Source organism: Limanda limanda, chromosome 9 (assembly GCF_963576545.1).
Source record: "Limanda limanda chromosome 9, fLimLim1.1, whole genome shotgun sequence".
Lineage (NCBI taxonomy): Eukaryota > Metazoa > Chordata > Actinopteri > Pleuronectiformes > Pleuronectidae > Limanda > Limanda limanda.
In genome coordinates, this window is record NC_083644.1 from 6052349 (window position 1) to 6058632 (window position 6284).

General features: G+C 39.7%; 1 protein-coding gene across 1 annotated transcript in view; it reads right to left on the reverse strand.

The window, feature by feature from the left end:
- The window catches only part of LOC133010459 (contactin-associated protein-like 4), a 56358-nt gene extending 50720 nt beyond the window's left edge, over positions 1 to 5638 (reverse strand). Inside the window, exon 1 of the mRNA XM_061078044.1 lies at positions 5536 to 5638. The gene's annotated coding sequence lies outside the window, so the exon portion shown is untranslated. The remainder of the gene's footprint in view (positions 1 to 5535) is intronic.
- Positions 5639 to 6284: the final 646 nt, after the last annotated feature.

Genomic DNA, 6284 nt, shown 5'->3' on the forward strand with positions numbered 1-6284 from the left:
CTTTTCCTCAGAAGCTGCCAGCTGGGATCTCGAGTTGATAAAACTCAGACCTCGCTACTGCCAGTTGGTCCCATCGTGATTGGCTTGTGGCATATGGTTCCCAAATGGTTCCCAATTAATCCCATTGAGCCATCAAGGTGCTGCCTCCACTTTGAGCTGTGCCTGTCTATATATATAAACACTACTGCATGACTGTACACTGAACTGGGACAAGGCCAATTGGAGAAAAGCAGTGGCCCTGTACTTGTGTGGACAATTAATTAAATTGGACAATACCATCCAATTTGTATAGCCCATATACACAAATCACAATTTCCGCTTTGGTCTTAACAAAATGCAACATCCTCTCTGTCCTTAACCCTCGACTAGAAAGAGGAAAAAATACTTTAGCTGTATTTTGTGATGTTTACGTTGGGAGAATAAAAAATTCAAAGATCTCTCTTTTAAAAATGCAACTGATTTCTCAATGCATTTAAGATGCAAGGTCATACTTACATTTACAACTGATTAGCAGTTAAGTTTAACATGTGATTTACTCCCCGCAAAACTTTTATTTTGTAAGTTATATTCCACTTTGTGAGTACCCTGCAGTGACTTTCTGTTTACAGAGCAGATTGCTTGTGGTTGGAGCGCAATCAATTCCACAGCAACATTGCTATAAAATCTTTACTAGCTCAGACGTTTCTCACATTTTTAATGGTGCAATAGCTTTTATAAAATCTCTGGTTTGGAACTGTAGTAGCTAACAACTGAGACAGGACTTTACACACAAACAGCCGCTGCATTTCAATCCTGGAGTCCGCTGTAAACATTAGGCTGTTAGAAAGAACAGTCTGGACAACAATGACATTTAAAGGTGTCGGCCAGCGTCTGTAACGCCACAAATAAATGCGAAGTTTGGAAGATGGAGACAAAAAAGAGGACGGACGGGAAAAAGGACAAAAGCCACTGCAGGAGAAGAAGAACACAGTTGCATTAAGACATAGACAGTCTCACCACGTCAACAGGGACTGAGAGTGTATTTGAGTTGGAGAGTAATAAAGTTGCAGTTCATTTTAGGTGGAGCTCGATGGTGCTTTAATGAAAACCTGTGATATATAGCTTTATATTAAAAAAAGGACTCAGAGGCAAAGCAAAGCAAACAGCTGGACATTCTCAATGGGACGAAAACAAATCCTAAAGGGAACTGTTTTTATCAGGGCAGTGTTTGCTTAGATCCAAGAACTCAAGAACATAGAACAATACAACCAGTTTTAGTTTTAGTTCTTAGCAAACTGAGTGTAATTAGGACTCGGATCTGATTGACGTTGAGGAATTTCAACTAAATGTGGTGGATGAGGTGACTTAATAACTTCACTGAACCATCCCAAAATATATTATAATGATAATATAATAATAATAAAGAAAAATGTATAGCACTTTTCAAAACAAAGTAGCAAAGTGCTTTACAACCTTCAAACATGATAAAAACAAACCTACCTAGTAAAATCAAGCAATTGAAATACAAGGAATACTTACAAAGGTATAACAGGAATAAAAATGCTAACAATGAAGTAGAAGAATATAATGTTAAATAATTAATTTCATGCAGTTTTGTGTTTGTTTTTTGCTCTTTCACAAATCTCCACTAATTCAGCGCTTAGACTTCTTTCAACTTCCCTAATTCACTTTAAACACATCTTCTGCTCTTTCTGGTTTTATCTCCTTGTTTACGTTAGAAAGTACCATATAAAAAGCTGTGACCGTATATTTCATTAACAGAACTGAACATATAGTTAAAGTCAATATCTGGACCACATAGAGTTTAGTCACCGTATAAAAAATCTCTCTGGAGCCGTCATGGTCTAACGACTCCAGCTATTTTCAGTGGACGGGCTGAAGAAGCAATTTAGAACTAAAGCTGTGATGAGAAGCTTTTAGCTGCGTTCAGTCCAGGATTCAGACAATATTTACCTGTGTAATTAGATTTATTGAGGGAGTGACTTCCTCATATTAAGAGGATTTGAGTGGAGGAGCGGTGGAATTTAACCAGATAAAGAGTTTAAGCGCAATAAAAGTTTTCTTTGAAAAGCAGAGGTGGCGCTTAAACATCACACAATGATCAATACCTGATTTTGCCCCCCCACCACAGTTCATTTCAACCTACAGCCTCAGCTAATGTCTGCATTACTACTTCCAGAAAATGATTACTTGGGGCTGATGAAGTGCTCCAGGTCTGTTTCAGCATAATTACAGTTCTTCTAATGAGCGAGTATCAGTGGCTCCCACTTCAAAACACAGAGCGCTTAGATGTTAAAGCCTCCCATTAACATTTGGCTATAAATGTTAAATACTCTCGTTAACATTTAGCTGTATGGAAGGGATTAATTAAACTCCATGTTTTCTTGGCAGGTCAAAAAATGGGGCTGAGTTAAATTTACTATTACAATAGACATGAAGTGTGGGAGAGTGGCAGCGGGATAGAACCGAGTGGTTATTAACGATGAGAGAGAGAGAGCAAAGGTCACACTCAGGGGAGAAGAGAGCAAAGTTAAGAAAAGAAAAACGTCAAAGGTTTTGGACATATGAGATATAAGGTGGACTGAGGAGCTTATAGTACGATGGAATTGCAGAGGAATTATATTTCAATGAAAGAAAGATTTGAGAAGACTGACAGGTTTGTTGTTCTACTTCCAGACTTCTTTTAATAGAATGTGAGATTTCACCGGAGAACTAAACTTGGGCTCGTTTTCATTAACTCCAGTAGTTTACTTAAACAAAAAACTTTGTCAACATGGTGCGGGCCAGTTGCGATCAGTGTCCAGCTTCATCTCCTGGACCTCTCAACCAGAGTCTTCTGTCCGAGGGCCTCTGATGACTCCAGAGTCGAGGCCCCTGCTCCCTGATCACTTTCAAAAAGGTGAAGGCAGGACCGACTCTCAGTGCTGAGGTATTTCCCAGTTTAATTAATTGTCCACTCTGCACAACTACAGGGCCACGGCTCCCTCCCACTGGTGTTGGACCAGTTCAGTGTACATGCAGTAACGTATAAAGGCACAACTCAAAGAGGAGGCAGCACCCTGATGGCTGAATTTGATTAACTGGGCACCGTGTGGGAACCATGTGATGGGACCAACTGGCAGTACAGGATCCAAGCATGTGAGTTATATAACCTTGAGATCTCTGCTGGCACCTTGGCCTCATAATGGAATCATATTTTACCACTTGAACTTGCTCTGGTTTCTGGTTTACGAAGAAAACCGGTCCAGACTGAATCATGACACTGTATAAAAGATGGACGATATGAGAGCCCCCCAAAAGTAACAGAAATTAATCTTGATCGCCCCCTTGTGGCTGGCTGCAAAAAAGCCCATAAACCCAACCTCCTCCATGTTAATGAATGGGACATTAGGTGGTTCTTATATCTTACGAAGTGTTCATTTTTCTGGGAAGTTTGGTTTAAATTAGTTATTCAAGGCTATAAACATGTGAAACGTCATGATTGACAGCTGAGACTAACTTGTTATTGGGCAAGCATGAGTATGACCTCATACTGAGACTCAACAGCACGATTTCTACATAAAAATAACATTAAAAGCGTAAAATAGATTCGTCTTTGAGATATTTTAGCTTTATTTAGATTATGTACAGCGGAAGGAAGTAGTGGCACTTTGTCTATCTTTATAAAACCATATGTATATAATATATATTAAATATCTATTAACTGACTTAACTAACTTTACAAAAACATGTTATACGTTGAGACTATACTGTGTTCTACAGAAAATGGTCCAGTTGGTGATTGGCTTTATATCAGCGGCAATTCCAGAGCCAAGAAATGAGGACAACAATTTCCATTATCATATTAATTCACTACAATGTGCTGGAAAGTGTTAAGAGGAGAAAGAAACTCACAATCAAACTCAATTATAAAAAAAAAAAACAACGCAGCGCTGGCTTATCTTCAATTTGCCTCCGTTGGTCAATTTATTCTAACAGTGGGAGTAAAAGAGAACGAAATCCCAGACTCCCTGATGATTCTCCACTCCGGCACCACAGTCAGCAACTGAGATCTGTAAAATGGAGAAATCTGCAAACCTCCCAAAGCACGCGGCGATAGCCCCTCGTAAAGCCCTGCATCAGCATCCAGCAGGGAGCTCCCACCTGAATAGTTATTGTGGTTAGTGAATCACAACTCAGATTTATACCCCAACTGAGGAGAGGAGGCCCTGTGGAGTCTTTTTGATGTAGTAGTCTAATATAATTCCAGTGCATTTCTATATATAATAGAGAGTTGGCCGTAGCTGCTGCCGTCCTGTGTATCAGTCCTCCCACCTTTCTTTTGTTTTGTCTTCAGCAACGTCTCCCTCAGAGGAATCTCTTTGGCTGGTTGAAGTCAGCTGAGGTTCGTCTTTCATGTTTTGTGCTCGGTTTCCTTTAGAGAGACAAAGACTCTTTCCTGCACCATGAGAAGAACGTGCAACGCTGCAGCCCAAAGAACAGAAGGAAGGAGTCTGGGTAAAGAGTCTCTAGTTTGACCAATCACGTTTGAGCAGGCTTTGTTTACCTACAGGTAAACACAGAGTAAAACCAGGTGGAATACATAAAAAAGGATTATCTTTAATTTATCTACATTTATAAGTAAGTAGCTGTTGAAAGAGATTAGCCAAAATGTTGTCTGGACCTTAAACACTCAGGAAGTCACAGCGTTTGTGTTTTGTTTAGAGGAAAGTTCGGAAGAAACAAGTCCGACTGTGAACTGTGAAAAACAAACACAAGACGGAGTCACCTCTCATCCAAGGAATGGAATATCATAACCACCATGACCTGGATGACTGAGAGTCTTCACAGACAAACTGCTACTGATCACGAATACAGCCCCTGTGCTCGGGAACTTCCATTTGCAAAGTGTTCCTGAGATGTTGCGTTTGACCACCAAAATCAAATCAGTTCCTTTTTGAGTATAAATGAAAGTTTCTATCAGATTTGAAGAAAGTCCCTCAAGGTTTTCAATAGATATCAAGAATATGACGGATAAACAATCTGAAAACAAATTGCAGCTAAGTAGTAAACAGCGTAATAAAACTCTAACAGCCTGAAGACATTGATGTGTCTCATCCCTATAAAATAAAATCCTGAAGTGTTTATCCAGATAAATATCTGGTGGGCATTCTGCCTTGAGGTCAGCCAAACAAATAAAGAAACTCATTCAAAGTGCACTGAGTGAGCCCTTTGAAAACCTGGACTCATCAAGCGTGACTGGATTGCATCACTGCCTCCGCCTGCACCTCAGGCCAAGAAGAAATGATGTGAAAGGACTTTATGACTAATGTTTGATTACAGTCTGGGCAATGAATCCCAGGTAATAAATTCAGGAAAATCATAAAGTTAAAACACTCGGGCGTCCCTGTGTGCAAACTGCTGTGTCAAGCAAACGAGCAGAGCGCTGATTATTCATGGCAGCGTAGGAATGAATCCTTCTTGAAATGTGTCGGCACTGCAAGAAGTGAAATATTTAAGTTGGACAATGAACAAAAGGAAATGATCGCTTCTCACCTTCTCTCCTGTTGACTTTAGCAAACACTGGTCCATGGCTGCTGGACAACTGGGAGGAGCTTCTGAAGGACGATGGAGGCAAACTGGACACCAGTGGGCTGTCACATGCTTCTGTTGACCAGTCACAAAGGAGAAAGGATCATGGTTAAGAATCTTACGTTATAATGGTCTATCCTGCTGCAATGTTGGGAACCATACAGATATGTTTTCCTTTAAATAAAATGATAAACTTGAGCTGAAGTAGGCGACAGGAGCAGTTGACTTTGCTCCAGAAGATGAAAAAGGAATCAGACACGTCAGAAGAAACCTTTTCATGCCTCAGTGCCTCAGACACTTTGCAGCTGATGAATGTCAAGGACGAGAAATGTCTGAATCTGAATAAGCAACTCGTGAAAGGCGAGGATCTATAAAAATGTGTCACTGTAAAAATGTGTAATGAGATTTTAGAGGTAAAACTGACTTTTTTCCTTCATACCTGACATTTGTAAAACTATGACAAACATGTAAAAGTTTAATTTTGCATTTGGTGTTATATCGACTACTAGTATCGGCAAATCCTCTAAACTACATCAGCATATATAGTCGGTCTTTAAGTCCAATTTACTGACATTTGTATGTTGTGACAACGTGATGATACAGGTTTGATTTGGTTTCGCCACAAAATCACCATGGTTGGGTTTGTGGTTTGGCTTTATAAAACTAGAAATAGGTAGTAATTGTAATTTAATGTTTTTATAACTTGTTGATTA